Source organism: Artemia sp. Qi Xiang Cuo, chromosome 2 (assembly GCF_049724085.1).
Source record: "Artemia sp. Qi Xiang Cuo chromosome 2, ASM4972408v1, whole genome shotgun sequence".
In the NCBI taxonomy this organism is placed as follows: Eukaryota; Metazoa; Arthropoda; class Branchiopoda; order Anostraca; family Artemiidae; genus Artemia; species Artemia sp. Qi Xiang Cuo.
In genome coordinates, this window is record NC_142795.1 from 89,744,554 (window position 1) to 89,768,489 (window position 23,936).

Here is a 23,936-nt window from a genome sequence, read left to right on the forward strand (position 1 = left end):
AAATATTCGTTTTTTTTCTTCTTTTTCATTTACTGGCCATAGACCCGTTTGTCGTATTTATATTTTTTGTTTTGTTTTCTGTCATGGCTGGCCAGTTTGGCTTTAGATCTTTTATTAGAAAAATTAATGCCAAGCCATTTGATCTTTGAAACACACTCGAGTAGCATTGTGCCCCCATGTAAAGGAGGAGCAGGGTTAGAAATATTAAAACAAAGAAACTTGCATTTAGACGCATTTACAGAAAGCCCAACTTTACCCAAAGCATTAATCAGAACATGTAGATTATTAGTGAGGCCTGACCTAGTGTGACTAACTAATAGTACATCATCAGCATAAGCAATATGACTAATACCAGCATTTTTTTTAAAAACAGTAGGAGACAACATTTTTAAACAGCCTGACTCCCTTCTTTACTGTGTAGGCTCAGATATATTGGACAATCCATTCGAACCAAACAAACGAATTATAATACCAATATTGGAAAACTCATACGACGGGAAAATTGACTCCTGCTCTAATTAGGCTATGAAGCACTTGCAAATGTATGACATTGCAAAGGAAATACGTATCAACCGAGCAAAAATAAAGGAGCTTTTTTGCATTTTTGCCAAAATCAGAAGCTGACCAAGTACATGATGGGCTTGAGAACAGCCCAATCCTGCTCTGAACCCAACTTGATAATCAGAAAAATCACATTTAGTCAAAATTTCAGGCAAGATGGTATGCTCAAATAGCTTACTCATGAAACAAGACACTGTAATCAGTCAATAACTGGAACACTGATCTGCATCTTTTCCCTTTTTCAAAACTGATGTTATGATCACTGAAAGAAAACTATCTGGAACTAACGACTTAGCTAAACACATCTGGAATAAGAGCTGAATGTGTGTTAACAATAATGGATACTTAATGGCAAAATGATTATAACACAGACCATCCATATTAGGAGTACTTGACTTCTTAACCATCTTCAAAGCCAGGTAGATATCACCACCAGATATTGACAATATATGGGCTTGCTGAAGAACTTGAGGAATGGTATTATTCATTAAGAAAGAAAACATGGACTGGATAGACTGATGGAATGTAGAAAAAGCGTGAGTAAATTGAGCACCAAAATCACGAATTTGAATAATCAAAATAGTAGAAGGCATACATTTGCTGCTATTTATTACATGTAAAGAAGATCTAAACTGAAGTTTCAAACTTTGTTTCATTTTAAATACTTCACCAGACTTGGGCTGATCACAAGCAATACTAAGGTGTAGTCAAAACTTTGCACATTGTTTAGCTTTTTTCACTTCTGGGCGATTCCACAATGGAATCACATCGATTCGGAATGGAATCGATCCCACAACAGCTTTCTGGTGTTGATTCTAAAACGTTCAACAGGAACTGAGTTTGAAGGATGACTTCAAACAATGCACGAGCTGTAAATAGTAACAATTTAGATCAATCTGATGTATCAGTGACCTCACTGAGGTTTGTAAAAGGTGAAAAGACACTTTCAGGCTCATCAACAACAAGCAAAGAACATACAAATAAACTTCAGAATTTACTCCTTTCCAATTTGGCTTATCAAACCATTTATTATGATTAGAAGAACAGTCATAAGGAAGTAGAGCAGGTGGCTCTATTTCACAAGTTAAAGGCAGGTGATAATCCTCAGCTCTATCATCTAAAACAATGAAAGGAGGAATCACAAGTGATCCATTTGAAGCAATAATATGATCAAGGTTTGATCTAGCACAATCACGGTTATGAATGCAGGTAAAATGCTAGTCTTTATTGACTAGCAGATAGCTGCTTGGTCACTTCTTTCAGCGTCAAAGAACAGGTCATTTTTTTCAGATTGGGAACGAAGATTGACATTAATATCACCAGCTGCAAAAAAGTTTCAAAGAACAGGTCACTTCTTTTCAGATTGAGACAGAAGATTGGCATTAATATCACCAGACAAAATCCAGTTTAATCCCTGATTAGTCACTCTTAACAGAAGTGTTCTGAGTTGTTGACAAGCACCTGCAAAGGAAGACAGGGATGACATGTTCTTACAATTGCATGGCATGCAGACATTAATGAGGACCACATTACCGCACTTTATTGCCAGTAAATTATGATCAAAAGACATCAGCTCAGGCTTTTGAGAGAAGTGAAGTAAAGTTGCAAGGCCCCCAGAGGGTTGACTCGCAAGTTGTTTTTTTTTTTCTTCACATACAAATGTGTAGTGGGTGGACAATTGTTTAATAGTATCTGTATTTACTTTAGTTAGAAAATTTTCCTGTATAATAACACTGGCCATCTGAGACTATAGGAAATGTGATTGCCCCTTGCAATTAGCCTAATCTGGCTTACTGTAAAAGGATTATCATGTGTGTTAGAATATCCAGCCATGCACCTTGAACACTTCTGGTTTGTCAGTGGGAAAGAGCCATTACTGACAGCATGATTCGGAAATTGGCAATGGTAACATCTAAGAGGTAATTTCTGGAAAGGTTTAATTCTAAACAGCTAGTATCCCAAATGCAAACCATCATTCATAGCTTTATTCAAGGCACCATGGTAAAGAAATTTGAGGTGGAAGTATCCAGAATTTCTTAGTTCCGTTGCATCAACAAAACTGGGAATCAAGCTCACAGGAATGTCACTCACAATACCAAGCACTTTTTGATTAAGAACATGAATGGACACGTTGAGCTGCCTAGTAGCAGCAGCAGCAAGAGAGACTGCTGAGGCTTTATCTTGGGTATGAACGACTATGAACTACCCATCTTTTCTTGACAGGATTGGGTCTCACACTTACAATACCATCATGACCATCCAGTGTATCAAAAAGATTTTTTTGCAGTCTATAGGATCTTTGAGATCAGTGGGTGGGTTTTTCAGAATAACAGCATAGGATGGTTTAAAAGACACGGAACACTGTTGCACTAACAACAGAGGACATCCTATTGTTACAGGCAGGAGAGCTCTCAAACACTCAGATAAAGAGCACAACTAAGACAAACAGGAGTTAAAGAGCTCACTCAGTGTGACGAAGTCCTCGGAAAAATTAAGGTCCTATTTAATCTGCTCAAGTGGAATGCTGGCTTACCTGATAGTGAAATAAGACTGCAATTGAACCTATACTTTTCTGAAATATGCCACACTTTAAAAATAGCTGAAAGCTCAGCTGTTCCAAGCGTTGAATTGCTCCGTACATCTCGAGTAAAAGGATGGGCCCACAACTCCAATTTGGTTAATGCAAAGACTGCGGCCAAGTTTTGGCTGCAGATTTGGCATGAGTGTGACAGGCCTAAAAGTGGCGCAGTCAATCTAATTCGTATTTTTACTAAGTGGAAATTTGCAAAAGAACTGCGTAAACATCGTAGAGCTTTAAAACTTGAAACTGTGTCGAAAATCATGGATAATCCTAATCTGATTTGGAACCTGCGTGCAAAGCCTGCTGAGTATAATAATCCAATTTTCAGTGCGGTTGGTGAGAAAGAATGGGTTGATTATTTTAGTGCGGAATTTGCAGCCCCAGATGAGTTAAAAAACAAAATTTTTTATGAGCAACTAAGTCCCCTCCTTGCTAAAGAGTTAAATTATTTTCTTGTGAACAGTAGTCACATCCGGGAAGTGTGCAAAAAATTAAAGAAGAAATCGTCAAGTTGTGCCGATAAAATATGTGCACATCATCTATTGAACGGTAGTCTCCTTTTATTTGAACATCTTGCAATTGCTTACCAGATTATTATGACGCATGGTGTTGTACCAGATTTATTTTGCTTAGGATCGATAACGCCTGTACTGAAAAAATGAAAACCCGCAACAGAACAGTGTTGCAAGGTCCCTCCCCACCTGTTTGGTTTCCACTCAGGAATGGGATGCACTCACGCATTCCATGTTGTACGAAATGTTTTGATAGATGCACACATTTCTAATGAATCGCTGGCTATTGGTAAATACGACGTACGCCGCGCATTTGACTCGGGCATACATGCGCAGATAATGCTAGAATTACGGAATAATGGTGTTTACCCAGCTATTGTTCGACCTCTTTATGATCTGTATCGCCAACTAAATGTGTGTTTACGCATTCCTTGCAGAACCCACTAGGAAAATCCCTGTAAAAAAGGTATAAAACAGGGTGCGATTTCTTCGCAAGAGTTGTTTATGAATAGTATTTCCGAGGCGCATTCCAAAGTCACAACAAGCTGTACTTTAAGAGGAATAGATTTAACCATAGTTGGTGTTGTTGATGAAACCTTGAGTTTTTCTTGGAAAATAGCATCCCTAGAAAGTAATTTTGATTTCCTGTCATCTCAGTACGGTGATATTGGCCTTAGATTTAATGTGTCAAAATCACAAGTAATGTTGTTTAATTGGAATAAATCGGTTCTACCTCACATTCAACTAGGATCCCAGTCTGTCGAGCCTGTGGAGTCAGTAGTATATTTAGGACTGCCCATTGGTGACACACTGTCATCTACCCGTTCCTAATCATCACACATATACAGAGTAAAATTAGAACTGCGTGTGGGTCCACAATTTCTTCGAAGAGAAATCTTAATAGGTTTTCACTGGCTAGAATTTATAATACTGTCGCGCTGCCACATATATTATATATAATACCATTTTAGAAACTTCTGCGTAAAGAAGATAAATTTAAAATCCGTAGAATTTTCTTCAGATATTTGAAGTTCCTGCTGCAAGTTCCACTGAGAACGAGTAATTCGTACCTGATCCGGCGATACGCAGTAATTGATCCATTTTCTGTAGTCAATCAGTTGCTTGACAAGTATTGTGCTAAGTTGGAGTTTAGCACCCATCCTTGGCTACCTCTACTCTCGTCACTTTGATTAATGTGTATGTGTATTTGCTTTGTCTGTACCATTAAATGTATGTTTCTTGTTTCCTCTTTTCTGCTATTTTTCCATCAATTTCTGTGTTTATGATGGGTGTAAAATAAATTCAATTCAATTCAGTACATCACAAAATTTTTACTAATTCAACTTTCAGAGTTACTCCCAGTTTAAACTGCACCTTAACTACTTCCTCCTTCTCCCTTGTTGGAGGAACAGAAGTTATAGCCCTTACATCCATGTATACTGATTTTGCTTGGTTTTTCAGATTATGGCTTGTTCAAATTTTCATTATGAACCAGCTGTCGAAAAAACAGTATAACATTAAGTGAAATAAAAATTGGGCAAACTATCAAAATTAGCCTTTTTTTTATATTGCATAGGGCTAGAGTAGGATGGTTCTAGGCGAGTACCCCCCCCCCCGAGGAAAATACTCCCCCCCCCCAAAAAAAAAATCTCCCGTGGAAAATAAGGCTTTCCAAATTTGAGAATTTTATTTGAGTTTTATGTTTTTAATTTCCGTAGGGGGGTGGAATTTTGGTACTTGTGTATTATGCGCCACTCACTCAAGTTTACGCTGTGTAAAATTCGAGAACACGCCGTTTTTTTTTTTTTATTTTCTTCGTTACTTTAGAAATAAAATTGCGCTATAGATTTGCACATTAGAGGGGTAAGCATAACGGGTCTGTATGCAAAATGCGTTTGGTACAATTATTCTGCATATTAGATAGATAGACAAATAAGTTTATTTTTAAGCCAAATATACGGCCATGAACACAGTAAAATAACATAAATTAATATAGTGAATGGGGGGGGGGGGTGTTTAACCCTCCCGAAAATGCCCTCCCATTTTTTTAATTTCCGTAAGGGGATGGAATTTCGGTACTTGTGTATTATTTGCCACTCACTCAAGTTTACGCTGTGGAAAATTCGTGAACACACCGGTTTTTTTTTGTTAGTTTCTTCGTTACTTTAGAAATAAATTTGCGCTATAGATTTGAACATTAGGGGGAGGGGGGGGGGGTAAACATAATGAATCTGCATGCAAAATGTGTTTGGTACAATTATTCTGCATATTAGATAGATTGACAAATGAGTGTATTTTAAAGCCAAATATACGGCCATGAACATAGTAAAATAACATAAATGAATATAGTGAATGGGGGGTGTGTGTGTTTAACCCCCTAAAAAATGCCCTCCCCATAGAAATATCCTCTGGACAATTCAATCGTGGCGAAGATTTACCCCGGACAATTACCCTTAACACCCCCACGAGTAAAATTAAATCGGCCAAGAGAAAGCAAGACATAAAGGACTTACGTATATGATTTCTTGCAGATTCACTCAGTGCAAAATTTCATCTCCTGGAAACTATTCAAAATTCTCCCAGCCACTATATTCATTTATGTTATTTTACTGTGTTCATGGCCGTATATTTGGCTTAAAAATACACTCATTTGTCTATCTATCTAATATGCAGAATAATTGTACCAAACACATTTTGCATGCAGACCCGTCATGCTTTCCCCCCCCCCCCTAATGTGCAAATCTATAGCGCAAATTTATTTCTAAAGTAACGAAGAAACAAAAAAAAAAAACAAAAAAAAACGGTGTGTTCTCGAATTTTACCCGGCGTAAACTTGAGTGAGTGGCGCATAATACACAAGTACCAAAATTCCACCCCCTACGGAAATTAAAAAAATAAAACTCAAATAAAATTCTCAGACTTGGAAAGCCTTATTTTCCACGGGCAGTTTTTTTTCTTTCTTTTTTTTTGGGGGGGGGGGGGGGTATTTTCCGGGGGGGGGGGTAAACGCCGGTCACTGGGTAGGATACTTAGTAGCCAGACAGCTAATCACAGTCTCAACAGTTGAATCACCACAAAAAAATCTTCTGCATCACCTAGAAATTTGGTTTTTTGCTTTTAGATCTGTCTAGATTTTCTTGATAAGTATGCCATTGCTTTGCCATATTTTAACCATATATAATGCTAATTATCTTAAATGCACTGGTAGTACATAATTAACCCTAATCATAATTGTAAATTTTTAGCTTATGCCTTATCCTGAAAAATAATGCCTGATCTTCAACACAGGGTCAAAGAGTTAGAACAGAACAGACCGTTTTAATCCCAGGCTAGCTCAGTCATGGACTGATTTAATCACAGACAAATATTATGAAGAAGAGTAATTGTATTTACATAGGCTAGGCTATAAGAGTAACTTTAGCTTAAATATTTAATAAAGAAATTTCCTAGATTGTAGTTATAGCCTACTACCTAGCCTTATATCAATTATCAATGCTTAGAACTATCTAAATGATGTCAAAGATTTTGAACCTACTGTTTATGTTTAGGAAGGTTATATTTTAATCAATATATTCGTCTAATATAAGGCAATGCCTTAGTACAGGACCTTCTACCCTATATCTAGGTGTTAAATCCAGAGTTGCCACCGCTAGTGATTTATCACTATGTCTAGTGATTTTTTATATTGTCCTAACAAAAAAATCGCTAAATAAACACATCAATCACTAGATTATTGAAGAAAATCACTAAACCAACCAACAAATCACTAGAATCTAGTGATTTTTATTTCCCCTGGGTGGCAACCCTGGTTAAATTCAACAAAATTCTTTGAATTGAGGTAAGAATACCGTATTAATTTTGCTTATAGGACATATATGAGTACTGTAAAGGCATGGTATAGGGTAGAAACCAGACAGAGAAATGGCATACCATTAGATTATCTATCCAATGCTCTTTCTGAATAAAGTAATTGCTATTGTTGCAATTATATCCCAACCTTTCCCCGTATAAAGGGGCCAGATATAGCCCTAAACAATATGCACAAATTTATTGATTTTGTGGGTTTGATGTTGTCTATTGTGCTTATTTCTCATTGGCAGTTTGTTTCATAGTTCCTAATCAAGCCCATACCTTTGTCTATAGCCTATTTATTTCACTAGGCTTGTATGCAATTGTGATGGCAGAAATTATTGCTTGGTAAAATTTTAGCTGATAGGTGTTACTATTTAGGAACATATTTGCATTGGAGAATAAGCCTCTTGGGAATGAATTCAGAGTCTAAATCATGCTCCAGCAAGGTTTTGTCAAGCTCCTATCTCAACTCTATTGCTTCATTTTACCCCCCCCCCCCTCCCCTTGATGGATAAATATACAATGCACTATATTTTATAAGACTAAACAATTATGATGCTCGATTGAAACTTTACTGAAAAAAATTCAAATGAATTTACTGAAAAAAATGTACATTGTCAGTTTAATATACCGTAAATATGCTGATATTTATTCCTTAAAATGTTAATTAATTTTTGATTTCTTAAAGTTATAAAAGTGAAAAGATTTAAAAGAATTTTTTCTAGTAAAGAACAAATTATATTCTGGTTTTTAGAAAGCACAGGGTTAGAACCCTACTAGATTAATTTCTGCTCGTTTTGAGTTTGACTTGTTTTAAATCTGTTTGTTTTGGGTTTTATTTATTTATTGATACTGATTTGCGGCAGTTGTATGCTTGGTAGATTATTTGATTCTATTTTTGTTCATTTTTGGTTTAATGGAGTTCTTCACTTTTTTTGAAAAACTCGTATTGTGCAAAACATTTTTTTGATTAATTTCTGTTTGTTTTATATTGACATAGTCTTTTTCAGGGAGAAAGACTGAGCCTCTTCTGAAGTTAAACAACCATCCCTTCCATAAAAAGCTTTAATAACTGGGCATAACTTAAAACCCTTTCCCCTAATCTCTGGGGTTTGTTTCAACCCCAAAAGCCTTTTTATATGACATTTAGACTATTTTGAATAGAATGGCTATCCCAAAATTTCATTTGATGCATTTTGGGACAATATGACGTGTGTGTAGGGGGGGGGGGGGCGTAGCTGCCATCTGATCACTTTGACTCTTAAAAAGAGAACTAGAGCGTATGATTGCCAATCCAATGAGCCCCCCTTGAAGTTTATATGACCACACTTTCTATAAAAACCTATATGTCCCCAGGGCATAACTTACAACCCTTGCCCTGAGGGCTGGGGGGATTTGTTATCCTCAAAGACATAATTTCCAGACCTTTCTGATAGGCTTAACAAAATGGCTATATCTAAATTTTGATTGGAAGGGTTTGGGGAAAATGATAGACATGGAGGGAAATATTTGCCCTCTGATCCTTTTCGACTAATAAAAAAGGCACTAGTTTTCCAATCAAATGAGCCCTTTTTGAAGCTTCTATGACAAAAATTTCTATAAAAACGTTACATGCCCCAGGGCATAACTTTTGACCCTTGCCCTGAGGGCTATGTGGGGAGTTTTGTCATCCTCAGAGACATAATTTCCAGATCTTTCAAATACGTTGACCAAAATGGCCATATCAAAATGTTGATCGGAAATGTTTGGGAAATGATGGGCGTGGGGGGGGGGGGCAAAAGGGCAAAAGCCCTTTCAGTTTCCAATTGAAAGAGCCCTTTTTGAATTTTACAACAACACTTTCTATATGACATTATATATCCTCAGGTCATAACTTATAACTTTAGCCCTGAGGGCTGTGGGGGCTTGTCATATTCAAAAACATATTGCCGGACCCTTCAACTACGTTCAACAAAATTGCTATATCAAAATTTTGATTGAAAGTGTTTGGGGAAATGATTGTTATGGAGGGGGGACATTCGCCCTCCGATCGCTTTTAACTATTACTATGGGAACTAGCCCTCTCAACTACCAATTCAATGAGTCCCTTTTTAAGTTTCTACGACAATGCTGGCAAAGACCTAATTTCCCGAACTTTTATCTATGTTGAACAAAATATATATCTCAAAATTTTGATTGGATGTGTCTAAGTCCGTTGATTTTAAATTGAAGTTATCAAGTTTTTGCAGTATGCTGCCTAGGTTGCATCAAGACATGGCTAGTGGGCGTGAGAGGGGTGTTAGTTGCCCTCCATTCACTTTCGACTATTAAATAAGGCTCTATCGCTTTCCATTTTCAATCAAATGAGCCCTTTTTGAAGTTTCTATGACAAGGCTTTCTATAAAACTTATATGCCCCCAGGGCATAACTTTTAATCCTTGCCCTGAAGACTGTGGGGGAAGTGTCCTGCTCAAAGAAATAATTTCCAGAACTTTCAACTACGTTGAACAAAATGGCTATCTCAAAATTTTGATTGGATGTGTTTGGGGAAATGGTGGGCGTGGAAGGGGTGTTAGTTGCCCTCCAATCACTTTCGACTATTAAAAAGGGCACTAGCCCTTTGAATTTCCAATCGAATGAGCCATTTTTGAAGTTTCTATAACAATGCTTTCTATAAAAACCTTAAATTCCCCCAGGGCATAACTTACAACCCTTGCCCTGAGGGCTGTCGGGGGGGGGGGGGTGTCATCCTCAAAGACCAAGTTTCCAGAACTTTCAACTACATGAACAAAATGCCTATCTCAAAAGTTCTTAAATAATCAAAATTCTCAAATATCTCAAAATAATCAATTACTTTCAACTATTAAAAAGGGCACTAGCCCTTTGAATTTCCAATCGAATGAGCCATTTTTCAAGTTTTTATGACAACACTTTCTATAAAAAAAATTATATGCCCCCAGGGTATAACTTACAAACCTTGCCCTGACGACTGTGGGGGGATTATCCTGCTCAAAGATATAATTTCTGGGCCTTTCAACTGCTTTGAACAAAATGGCTATCTCAAAATTTTGACAAGATGTGTTTGGGGAAATGGTGGGCGTGAAAGGGTTGTTAGTTGCCCTCCAATCACTTTTGACTATTAAAAAGGGCACTAGCCATTTCAATTTCCAATCAAATGAGCTATTTTTGAAGTTTCTACAACAATGCTTTCTATAAAAAAAACTCTATAAGACCCCTGGGCTTAAATTATAACCCTTCCCCTGAGGGCTGTGGGGGGTTGTCATCCTAAAAGACCTAATTTACAGAACTTTCAACTACGTTGAACAAAATGGCTATCTCAAAATTTTGATTAGATGCGTCTTGGGAAAAGGTGGGCGTGAGAGGAGCGTTATTAGCTCTCCATGCACTTTCAACTTTTTAAAAGGCCACTAGCCCTTTCAATTTCCAATCGAATGAGCCCTTTTTCAAGTTTCTACAAAAACACTACATAAAAACCTTATACGCCCCCAGGGCATAACTTACAATCCTTGCCCCAAGGGGTTTGGGTGGTTTATCATGCTCAAAGACCTAATTTCCAGAATTTCCAACTACATTGAACAAAATACCTATCTCAAAATTTTGATTGGAAGTGTTTGGGAAAATGGTGGCCGTGAGAGGGGGGGGGGTAAGTTGCTCTCCAATCACTTTTGACAATTAAACAGGGCACTAACCATTTCAATTTCCAATCAAATGAGCTTTTGTCGAAGTTTCTTCAACAACACTTTCTATAAAACCTTATATGCCCTCAGGGCATAATTTACAACCCTTGCACTGAGGGTTCTAAAGGGGTTATCATCCTCAAAGACCTAAATCCAAAACTTTCAACTATGTTGAACAAAATGGATATATCAAAATTTTGATTGCATGAGTTTGGGGGAATGGTGGGCGTGAGAGGAGGTTAGTTGCCCTCTAATTACTTTCAACTATTAAAAAGGGCACTAGCCCTTTAAATTTTCAATGGAATGAGCCCTTTTTCAAGTTTTTACAACACCACTTTCTATAAAAAACCTTATATGCCCCCAGGGCATAACTTACAAACCTTGCCCTGAAGACTGTGGGGGGATTATCCTGCTCAAAGATATAATTTCTGGGCCTTTCAACTGCTTTGAACAAAATGGCTATCTCAAAATTTTGACAAGATGTGTTTAGGTAAATAGTGAGCGTGAAAGGGTTGTTAGTTGCCCTTCAATCCCTTTTAACTATTAAAAAGGCCACTGGCTATTTCAACTTCCAATCAAATGAGCCCTTTTTGAAGTTTCTACAACAATGTTTTCTATAAAAACCCTATATGCCCCCAGGGCATAACTTACAACTCTTACCATGAGGGCTGTGGGGGGTTGTCATCCTCAAAGACCTAGTTTCCAGAACTTTCAACTACGTTGAATAAAATGGTTGTCTCAAAATTTTGATTGGATGTGTTTGGGGAAATGGTAGGTGTGAAAGGGGGTTAGTTGCCCTGCAATCACTTTCAACTATTAAAAAGGCCGCTAGTCCTTTAAATTTCCAATCAAATGAGCCATTTTTGAATTTTCTACATAAACACTGTCTATAAAAACCTTATATGCCCCAGGGCATAACTTACAACCCTTGCCCCGAGGGGTTTGGGGGGTTTATCATGCTTAAAGACATAAAATCCAGAATTTTCAACTACATTGAACAAAATACCTATCTCAAAATTTTGATTGGAAGTATTTGGGAAAATGGTGGCGGTGAGAGGGGGGGGGGGTTAGTTGCTCTCCAATCACTTTTGACTATTAAAAAGGGCACTAGCCCTTTTAATTTCCAATCAAATGAGCTTTTGTCAAAGTTTCTTCAACAACACTTTCTATAAAACCTTATATGCCCTCAGGGCATAACTTACAACCCTTGCCCTGAGGGTTCTAAAGGGGTTATCATCCTCAAAGACCTAATTTCCAAAATTTTCAACTATGTTGAACAAAATGGATATATCAAAATTTTGATTGCATGAGTTTGGGGGAATGGTGGGCGGGAGGGGAGGTTAGTTGCCCTCCAATTAATTTCAACTATTAAAAAAGGCACTAGCCCTTTGAATTTTCAATGGAATGAGCCCTTTTTCAAGTTTGTACAACAACACTTTCTATAAAAAAAAACTTATATGCCCCCGGGGCATAACTTACAAACCTTGCCCTGAAGACTGTGGGGGGAGTGTCCTGCCCATAGATATAATTTCCAGACCTTTCAACTATGTTGAACAAAATGCCAATCTCAAAATTTTGACAGGATGTGTTTGGGGAAATGGTGGGCGTGGAAGGGGTGTTAGTTACCCTCCAATCACTTTTGATTATTAAAAAGGGCACTAGCCATTTCAATTTCCAATTAAGTGAACCCTTTTTGAAGTTTCTACGACAACACTTTCTATAAAAACCTTATATGCCCTCAGGGCATAACTTGCAACCCCTGAGGGCTGTGGGGGGGGGGTGGTTGTCATCCTCAAAGATCTAGTTTCAAGAACTTTCAACTACGTTGAACAAAATGGCTATCTCAAAATTTTGATTGGATGTGTTTGGGGAAAAGGTAGGTGTGAGAGGGGGGTTAGTTTCCCTCCAATCACTTTCAACTATAAAAAGGGCACTAGCCCTTTGAATCTCCAATCGAATGAGCATTTTTTGAATTTTCTATGACAATGCTTTCTATATATACCTTATATGCCCCCAGGGTATAACTTACAACCCTTGTCCTGAGGGCTGTGGGGGGGTGTCATCCTCAAAAACATAATTTCTATCTGGAAAACAACTACAAAGTGGCTATCTCAAAATTTTGATTGGATGTGTCTGGGGAAATGGGGGGCGTCGAAGAGGTGTTAGTTGCCTTCCAATCACTTTTGACTATTAAAAAGGGCACTAGCCATTCCAATTTCCAATCAAATGAGCCCTTTTCGATGTTTCTATGACAACTTCTTTCATACGAAGTGCCCTGCACTTATGTGTATTTTGGTACTTATGTGTTATATAATACACACTCAAGAAATTGTATCACAAACATGAGACAATACCCAGTTTTCACAGTGTTTATACCAGACAATTAGCTTTGGCTTGCTGGGAAAATACATTGTAGTTATATTTTAATTAAATATTTACTTGGTATTTTGGTTAGGTTAGTTTAAGTTACACATTTAATATAATGTACTTTGGGCAGCCGCCCTTCCATAATTCTTTATTGTAGTTTTCATAATTTTGTTATTTAAGTATCATATTTTCATCTTATTTTGTTTTATTTCATTTGCATTCACCAAACTTCATTTCTTGAGCGTGTAGGGGAGAGAGGGGTGAAACTGTACATTTTGAGGATTTTGACCCCCTACAAGGTGAATTTCTAACTTACTTTTTACGCAAATATATAACTCAATTATTCACTTTTCTTGGTGATTTTTTTCAATGACATCCATCAAGTTGTTTCTTGGAGAGACGCAAAAACGTGTGACCTGTTCAAGTGTCCAAAGTTGCCCCAACCAGGGGGTGATTTCAGACACACCTGGGGCATTTCTGGAATTCTGTTAATTAATACTTTTATAATAGATTCAGATAATACACATGTTAAATGCAGCATTAAATTTATGTTACGGGAAATTTGGCCAAATGTCAGCCAAATACAAGAGCTTTGGCTGTTTGCTCAGTTCCTGCTACTGAAACCAGTGCAAGAAGCTTCATGATAATGTCTTGAAAGTCAGTTTCTGCACAATCCCCACATTCAGGGAAGATGAAATTCCTACCAGACTGGCACAGGAAGTTTATTTTACTACTCTGCCACTTATTTTTTCAATTTCACAAACATAGTAAACAGCAGTTTTGCTTCTTTCCCACCATAAACCTTACAAGTACAAAATTTCCAGAAGATAATTCTTCATCAGTCTCAAACTCACAGATACTTCTACAATGTAAAGACTTATCATCCAGCTTAACATTCAGCAGTATATCTATGTCTGAAATGACATCATCTATGTCTGAAATGCTGTCTCTAGTTTTGTCAGCATTGTAAAATGTTGAAAATAAACTTTGATAGCCAAAAATATATCACTTCAGGTCCTCTATAGCACAACAGGAACACTATCAATTTTACCAATATTCTGCTTCCAGCTACACACAGTTCCATTTTCCAAGTTACAAAAAACTTCTGTCAGTATGGGGCAAACTGCGTACCACAAAAAATGTCTGGAATTACCCCCAAAAAAGTGTCTAGAGTTGCCCCATGTTGATACCATTTTAAAAATTTATTTCTTTGTAGATAATGGCCTGATATTTACTGATGAAAATTGCCATGCAAATAGCAGGGGTTGCATCCTGCTAACGTATGGCACAAGAGCTACAATAACTTATAAAATATTTGAAAAAGACTACATGTGTCAGGATTTCCAGCAAGCATATAAAAACTTTGGTACTTGTGCATTTTATGGTACATATCACTATATACTGTACAAGAAACTACTAATGGAAATCTGTCAAATGGATATTTGCAAGAGATAAATCGATGGCAAAGTGTGGTTTGTCTTTGTGTTTACAATATCTAAACTGTTGTTTTTTGGTGTTTAGGGGGCAAAAAGGTACCTAGGTTAGGTTACATATTTAATAAATGCTATGCTTTACCCCCCCCCCCCTAATGTGCAAATATATAGCCCAAATTTGTTTCTGAACTATTATATATTTATCCTATCTTATTATATTTCATTAGCATTAACCAAAGTTGACTTCTTTCATGTGTACCATATAATGCACAAGTACCAAAATTCCTTACCTCTTTTCTCAGTTGTCTCTTTTACCTTAAAACCTTAAATTGCATCTTCTAGCAACTAAGGTTGAAGAACCTGTAGATATTCATTGGGATCAAAAACAGGACTGATGGAGTCACCAGTCATCATCTTAAATGCAAGGATGAAATCTCCTCTTTCTCTATTGTACATTAGGGTAGGTAGGTCAAGCTTTTCTAGTTGTTGCTTGTAGGAGATTTGTTTTTTTGCAAAAGGGAGCTTGGTTGCTATATGCTGGACTTTCTCAAGAATCTCCATGTCACACTTAAAGCGGGTTGGCAACCAACATACCAAACTCAAGATGGGGATAAACAAGAGCAGTGTAAAGCTTCTTGATAACTCTTGGTTGGCGACTTGTTACTGAATGCTTGATCAAACCAAGGACCTTGTTTACCTTAGCTGCTAGGTTCAAATAGTTACTATGAAACTTAAGCTTATTGTCAATTAAAACCCCAAGATCATGCTCTTCCTTGGCACTCTGAATGGGCATATTGACACCTGCAGAGTCAATCATGTGATAACTATGACAGGGATTGTTTGGATCAAGATGAAGGACTTTGCATTTGTGTGGGTTGAACTCAAGCGTCCAGGTTGTTGCCCAAAGACAGAGGTTGTAGAGATCTTCTTGCAGAGAAGAGCAATTTTCTTTAGTGGTTGCTGGACCAAATCATCTGCATACAGTTCCAAGCCATTCTTGACCCCCTCAGGAGCATCATTTATGTAAAGGTTAAACAGTGTTGGGCCTAGTTTGGTCCCTTGGGGGAAACTGCTCTTAACATGAACTGGTGTGGAGTAGAAGAGGTTACCCCTTTGTCATATACAGCAAAAATCTAGGTTCTGTTGGATAAGAAGCTTTGAATCCACTGGGCAACATCATTGTCTATCTGATATACTGACAGCTGGATCATCAGGTAGCATTGAGACATTTTATTAAAGGCCTTAGCTTGATCCAGTAGGAACATATTGACCAGGAAACCCTGCTCCAGCAGATCAGTTATAAATTCATAACCTAGTTTAAGATTTGTTTTGATAGACATGCCTCATCTGCAACAAGTTTCTACGACAATGCTTTCTATAAAAACCTTATATGCCCCCAGGGCATAACTTACAACTTTTGCCATGAGGGCTGTGGGGGGTTGTCATCCTCAAAGACCTAGTTTCCAGAACTTTCAACTACGTTGAATAAAATGGTTGTCTCAAAATTTTGATTGGATGTGTTTGGGGAAATGGTAGGTGTGAAAGGGGGTTAGTTGCCCTGCAATCACTTTCAACTATTAAAAAGGCCGCTAGTCCTTTAAATTTCCAATCAAATGAGCCATTTTTGAATTTTCTACAAAAATTAAAGGCCTTAGCTTGATCCAGTAGGAACATATTGACCAGGAAACCCTGCTCCAGCAGATCAGTTATAAATTCATAAGCTAGTATAAGATTTGTTTTGATAGACATACCTTTCCTGAAGCCATGCTGACCACCAAAAAGAAAGCCATTCTTGGTCATATGCACTATAATTGCATCATTGACTATCCCTTCAATAAGTTTGGCCACAACTGAGGTTAGGCTAATAGGTCAATAGTTCTCAGGTGGGGTTCTAGAATGGATTAGCTCAAAAACTTTAGACAAGAGGTCAAACATACAGAGTTGTCCCTGTGTGGTTTTGCCCCTATCTCCCCAATTATATAACACACAAGTACCAATAATTTCTATATCTTATCAGTTTTCATTTTTTTTATTTTTTATTTACATCATAGTCTAAAAACTACAGACAAGGTAACAAGTTACCTCTTGGGCTCCAATAATGGCTAAAAAAAGACCTTGCCCCAGAAGCAATTATTAACCTGGCCCATATTTGGAAAGAGCATAAATAAGTCATCAAGGGTAGACTATTCACTTTTTTCCCTGCTACATCATATGAAAAAGTATAGATTTACCATTAATTCTTGATGAAAATACCGAAATGCCTCCAGTTCAGGTAGATTGTTTAAAAGTTTCTGCCAATGGCCTCTAGCACTAAAGTTAGGACTAACAACAGGAATCAATGCTTAGGTGGGGAGTGTTGGCTTTCATAGGTTTTTAGGTTAGAATGGCATCACCTCTTCTTTTCCTGTATAGTCTACAAGCATTGAGAGCTTCAGTATAGCTAGTCTTACAGGGTAGGCTATGAGAGGGTAAAATTCTACTTTAGCTACATTTGGGTTGGGTTAGGAAAATGAAACTTTCAGGGATGGGTCTACAGGCTAAATATATATCCCAGGAAGGGATTTAGAAGTACCTACCTCCACTCCTTCTCTCTCTAGAGGGTCCTGAAATTTGCCTACATGACATTTTGACCCATTGGAATTTCCACAAAACATCATTTTACCTTAATTTTTGGTTATCAGTTTCTTTTTTTTCTTGCTTTAGTTATGAAAATGCAATTTGTGTTATTTGAGTAGAATTTTAATCCATATCAATGTTTTTTTTCAAAATTTAGGAAATGTATTTGCATATCTTTAAAACCTTATAATTGGGATTGATTAAATTTGTGAAGCTGAAAACAATTTTGTTGTACTTCATTCAAGCAGAAGATCTATTTTGCAAGGTTTCACTTTTATAACACACAGATTTTAAGGTCATCAAAGGTCAGGACCCTCTAGAGGGAGGAGTGGAGGTAGGTACTTTAAAATACCTTCCTGAGACATACTCTAGCCTGTAGACCCATCCCTGAAAGTTTCATTTTCATAACCTAGCCCCTTTCCAAGATTGCCAAAAGTAGCTAAAGTAGAATTTTACCATACCCTGAATTGGTACATATAGGATATCCACTCTTTGACTATTGGAAAAAAATTAGTTTATAAGCTTATATAAAATTGTACTATCCAATCTCCTTATAATTAAAAATATTTTGCCATCTAGTTGGAAATTTTTGCCCATCCCTACAGGAGAAATCTATATTTGTCAACTAGTTGACAAGAAACATTTCCCCATCAAAACTTTTATTTTCCAACAAGTTGACTAATAACTTCTCCCCAGCAACACTTAATTTTGCCAACTAGCTGGAAAGAAACATTGCCCCAGAAAACAATTCATTTTCCAACTTGTTGACTAATAACTTATCCCCAGCAATACTTAATTTTGCCAACTAGCTGGAAAGAAACATTGCCCCAGAAAACAATTTATTTCCCATCTAGTTGACTAATAACTTCTCCCCAGCAACACTTAAATTTGCCAAATAGCTGGAAACAAATATTGCCTCAGAAAACAATTCGTTTCCAACTAGTTGACTAGTAATTTCTCCCCAACAAAACTTCAGTTTTTCAATAGGCTTTCACCCTGGCCTATTTATTATAGGACAGGCTACTTGAAACTGTGAGTGCATACATCTCTAAGAATAGAAGGGTAAATTACTCAAATTTCCAAATATTGCAAAATTTCAGTTTAGCAGCACTTCTAAAAAAACATGGTAGGCTAATAAAATAAAAATAACAATGTTCTTATTTCATGCTCTTTTTCAATATATTAGTTGTTATCCAGACAACAAAGCAACCCTCCCTCCCTGATGATTCCATCAGTATATACAAAACTAAAAGAAAATTCCAAAAAGTGGATGACAATTTGCTAGATGTTTTCCAGAGAAATTGCCTACAGATTGTTCTGGGTACCCATGTGACTGACCATGTTTCCAACTGTAGGCTGTACAAAAAATGTGGTTAAATCCTGCTTTCTAAGGCTACAATGAAAGAAAGGTTGAGATGGCTAGGGAACCTGCAGATGAAGGATGACAAATTGCCAAAGGTTTTCTTTTTTGGCCAACTGTCTAGGGCTAAAAGGAAAGCAAGTTGTCCTTGTCTGGGTGAGAGGATGTAATAAAGAAAGATTTAAAGGAAATGGGAACTTCCCTAGAGGGGAGAAGTTACTAATTCAAAAATGAATCGTTTTCTGGGGTAATGTTTGTTCCCAGCTAGTTGGCAAAATTAAGTTTTGCTGGGGAGAAGTTATTAGTCAACTAGTTAAAAAATGAAACTTTTGCTGGGGCAACATTTATTGTCAACTGGTTGGCAAATTTAAGTGATGCTGGGGAGAAGTTATTAGTCAACTAGTTGGAAAATGAATTGTTTTCTGGGGCAATATTTGTTTCCAACTAGTTGGCAAAATCAAGTGTTGCTGGGGAGAAGTTATTAGTCAACTAGTTGGAAAAATAAAGTTTTGATGGGAAGAAGCTACAAGTCAACTAGTTGGAAAATGAATTATTTTCTGCAGCAATCTTTGTTTCAAGCAACACATGAATTAAAAATCAAGTATTTTGCAGTAGGCATCAAGACATGGCTAATTGTAGAAAAAGACAAGACAGATAGTCCAAGTGATTGAGAGGGAAATCTGGGATAAGCAATTTTTAGGATTGTATAAAAATGATGTTAGAAGGAGATTGGATAGTAACATTCTATATAAGTTTATAAAGTAATTTTTTCCAATAGTCAAAGGGTAGAATCCCCTTTTTCAATAGGCTTTAACCCTGGCCTATTTATTATAGGCTGGGCTACTTCAAATGGTGAGTGCACTCATCTCTAAGAATAGAATGGTAAATTAGTTAAATTTCCAAATAATGGTAAAATTTCAGTTTAGCAGCACTTCTCAAAAAACATGGTAGGCTAATAAACTAAGAATAACAATGTTCTTATTTCAAGCTCTTTTTTAATATATTAGTTGTTATCCTGACAACAAAGCAACCATCCCTCCCTGATGATCCCATCAATATATACAAATCTAAAAGAAAAGTCCATAAAAGTGGATGACAATATGCTAGATGTTTTAGATAGAAATTGCCTACAGATTGTCCTGGGTATCCGGCTGACTGACCATATTTCAAACAGTAGGCTGTACAAGAAATGTGGTTCAATCCTACTTTCCAAGGCTATCATGAACAAAGGGTTGAGCTGGCTAGGGCACATTCTGCAGATGAAGGATGACACATTACCAAAGATTTGCCTTTTTGGCCAACTGTCTAGGGCTAAAAGAAAAGCAGTTTGTCCTGGTCTGGAGTGAGAGGATGTCATAAAGAAAGACTTAAAGGAAATGGGAACATCCTGCAAGGGAAGAAGTTACTAGTGGAAAATGAATTCTTTTCTGGGACAATGTTTATTTCCAGCTACTTGGCAAAATTAAGTTTTGCTGGGGAAAAGTTACTAGTCAACTAGTTAGAAAATGAACTGTTTTCTGGGGCAATGTTTGTTTCCAGCTAGTTTGCAAAATTAAATTTTGCTGAGGAGAAGTTATTAGTCAACTAACTGGAAAAATGAAGTTTTTTCTGGGGAGAAGTTATTAGTCAACTAGTTGGAAAATGAGAGTTTTCCTGGGGCAACATTTATTGTCAACTAGTTGACAAATTTAAGTATTGCTGGGGAGAAGTTATTAGTCAACTAGTTGGAAAAATTAAGTTTTTCCGGGGAGAAGTTATTAGTCAACTAGTTCGAAAATGAAAGTTTTACTGGGGAAATATTTATTGTCAACTAGTTGGCAAATTTAAGTGTTGCTGGGGAGAAGTTATTAGTCAACTAGTTGAAAAAATTAAGTTTTGCTGAGAAGAAGTTATTAGTCAACTAGTTGGAAAATGAAAGTTTAGCTAGGGCAACATTTATTGTCAACTAATTGGCAAATATAGATTTCTCCTATACAGATGAGCCAAATTTTCCAACTAGATGACTAAAATGTTTTTAATTTTAAGCAGGTTGGATAGTACCATTCTATATAAGCTTATAAAATAAAATTTTTCTAGTAGTCAAAGGGTGAAGTCCTATACATATAGGGTTGGGGGTAAAATTCATTTCTGACAAAAAGGATTATTATACTCTTAAAGAGCATAAAAAAGGCATTGAGTAGTATGTTCACTTTATGGTAAATTTTTACCAAATCATATTATTGACTTACAAATAAAGTGAATATACCACTTGATGCCTTTTTTTATGCTCTTTATGAATATAATAATCATTTTTGTTGGAAGTGAATTTTAGCCCCCACCCCTATATATAGGCCTACCAATTCAGGGTATATGTTTGCACATTAGGGGGGTGGGGGGGGGGGGGAGTTTAATCTTACCTCTCAATTTATCCTCACCCCCTAATGTGCAAATATATACCCTGAATTGGTATAAATAGGGGTGGGGGTAAAGTTCATTTCCAACAAAAATCATTATTATATTTGGAAAGAGTATAAAAAAGGCATATTTTTTTATAATATTTATTTTTAAGCAATATTTAGCAACATATTTTAGCAACATATATTTCAAAACCATAATATTTTAGCAACATATATTTCAAAACCATAACACCTTTCTTAAAATACAGGGAGGCTAAGGACATTCCAACTTCTAACTTGGATCAGATTAGCTTTCTTTTGCATTGTTCCACTTATTCCCATACTTTCTATGTTTATCACAGAATGATGTTAATTTAGTTAACTAAAGAGGAACCTGACCAGGCAAACTTTTTGGTAAATTTTTACCAAATCATATTATTCAGTTAAGAATAAAGTGAATACACCATTCAATGACTTTTTTATGCTGGTTACAAATATAGGCTAATAATCATTTCTATTGGAAATGAATTTCAGCACCCCCCCTAACCTAACCTAAGCCCACCCCCATGTGCCAATATATATCCTGAATTGACATAGGGGGGGGGCTAAAATTAATTTCTGATAGAAATGATTGTTATATTTTTAATCAGCATAAAAAAGGCATCAAATGGTATATTCACTTTACTTGAAACCCAATAATATGATTTAGTAGGCCTAAAAATTTACCAACTTTTCTTGTTTTACTAATCAGGCCCAATAGTTTGGTCAATATATACCAAATCATATTATTCCAGGCCAAGAGTTATAATCAGGCCATAATTCCAGGCCATATTATAATCAGGCCAAGAGTTAGGACTAAAGTGAATACACCATTTGATGCCTTTTTTTATGCTGATTATGAATAGGCTATAATAAGCATTTCTATCGGATATGAATTTCAGCCCCCCCCCCTATATATGCCAATTCAGGGTTAGGTATAGTGTATATAGGGGGGGCTGAAATTCATTTCCAATAGAAATGCTTAGGCCTATTATATTCGTAATCAGCATAAAAAAAGGCATCAAATGGTGTATTCACTTTATTTGAAACTCAATAATATGATTTGGTATATATTGACCAATAGTTCTTTCCTGTCTAATCAGCCCTGTACTTAACAAAACTTAGGCCTAGGCTATTGCAAAAGCAATAACCTAATTATAGAATAAAAATAATATTATGCTATTTTAAATACAGTTTGAACAAGAAAATGAATTTCTCGAGCGTAGGGTTAAAAGATATTTATCTAACCTAATCCAATAGCCTAGCTGGTGTCAATTGGGATAAGCTAGGCCTATGTCAGTTTCACAATTTTGGCCGTTTTCTTCAGCTTGATCCTAAATTTCGCATTGATTTCTTCATAAACATGTTCTGCGCGCAGTTCTAGCTATCCATAGTCAGTGCTTTCACACCAGAAAATGGAATATATGTCAAGAATACTGTAAAAATCCTGGCGTAACTGGAAAAAATTCTTCATTTTTCCTCGCAAGTGCAAGCCGTTTAGATTTTGTCGGATTCCTCTCCTAGATAGAAAAACCGCTGTTCTAAGTTTCCATCTTTTCTAGTTTCAAAAAGTATGCCTTAACCCTTGACTCTGATTGGTCAGTCAAGAAATTTATTTTGAAAGTTGAATTTCTGTTAAACTCGAGAAATCACGAACGGCGAACGTAATTGGCGCTGTAGTCGTGCGCAATTTTGATTTTATCGACAAGTGTGACTACAATGTGGCACGGGCATTAAACCATGTCCTGTAATCACACAGCTCAGAGTCTAGCTGACTGTCATTTTCGAGATTTCAGCGCTAGAAAAAATTCACACTCACTTATTCTCTTTGGAACAACAAGAGAACATAGACAGCGGGTACTCATAAGATATGAATGCGGAAAAAAAATAGTTATCACATTCATCGCCTGTAGCTGACGGTTTGGGTTCTTTAATTTATTTAAGAAAACTCTTTTCAGAAAACAACGACCGAGCCCCTAGCCCATTTTAACCTGTTGTATAGATCTCAAAGTGACAGTTTTCGGACTATTTCTTATGTCCGTCTTCACATTTTTTACAATTTTAAAAATGCGCTTGATAATTATATTTGAAAAGGGCAAGCTTAATCTGTAACGCACAAAATTTGAAACATGAGAAAAACGAAAAGCACCAGGTATTGATTTTGTGTCAGCTACTAAAAGCTAAATCTCAACCATTTCACTTTGTGGGAAAATCATTTGCAAGCATTATTCGCCACTTATCAGCAACATTCCGTGAATTCCATTTTGGTAGTTTGTACACTTTCAAAAACTGTAGCGGCAAAGGAATAGATGAGGAATCAATTGCCTTTGCCGGATGCAACAAGTCTACACATTCAAATATGTCTGACTGAAACACGAACCTGAAAAAATAACTGAAATGTTAGAATGTGAAGGATTTAAAAGGATTTGGAAACAACATGGGCAAACCTTATTTATGATCAAGATTATGTTTATCTGAATTGCTCTTGAATGCTCATTTCAACGTTTTGGATTAGTATTTTCTACAAGAAAGTCATTATTTTCATCAATCAGTAGATATTATT

At 36.6% G+C, this 23,936-nt stretch overlaps 1 protein-coding gene across 1 annotated transcript in view; it reads right to left on the reverse strand.

Annotated features, from left to right (window-relative positions):
* Window positions 1-22,737, reverse strand: part of LOC148955774 (kelch-like protein 5) — a 101,154-nt gene extending 78,417 nt beyond the window's left edge. The window contains exon 1 of the mRNA XM_089107907.1: window positions 22,622-22,737. The gene's annotated coding sequence lies outside the window, so the exon portion shown is untranslated. The remainder of the gene's footprint in view (window positions 1-22,621) is intronic.
* Window positions 22,738-23,936: the final 1,199 nt, after the last annotated feature.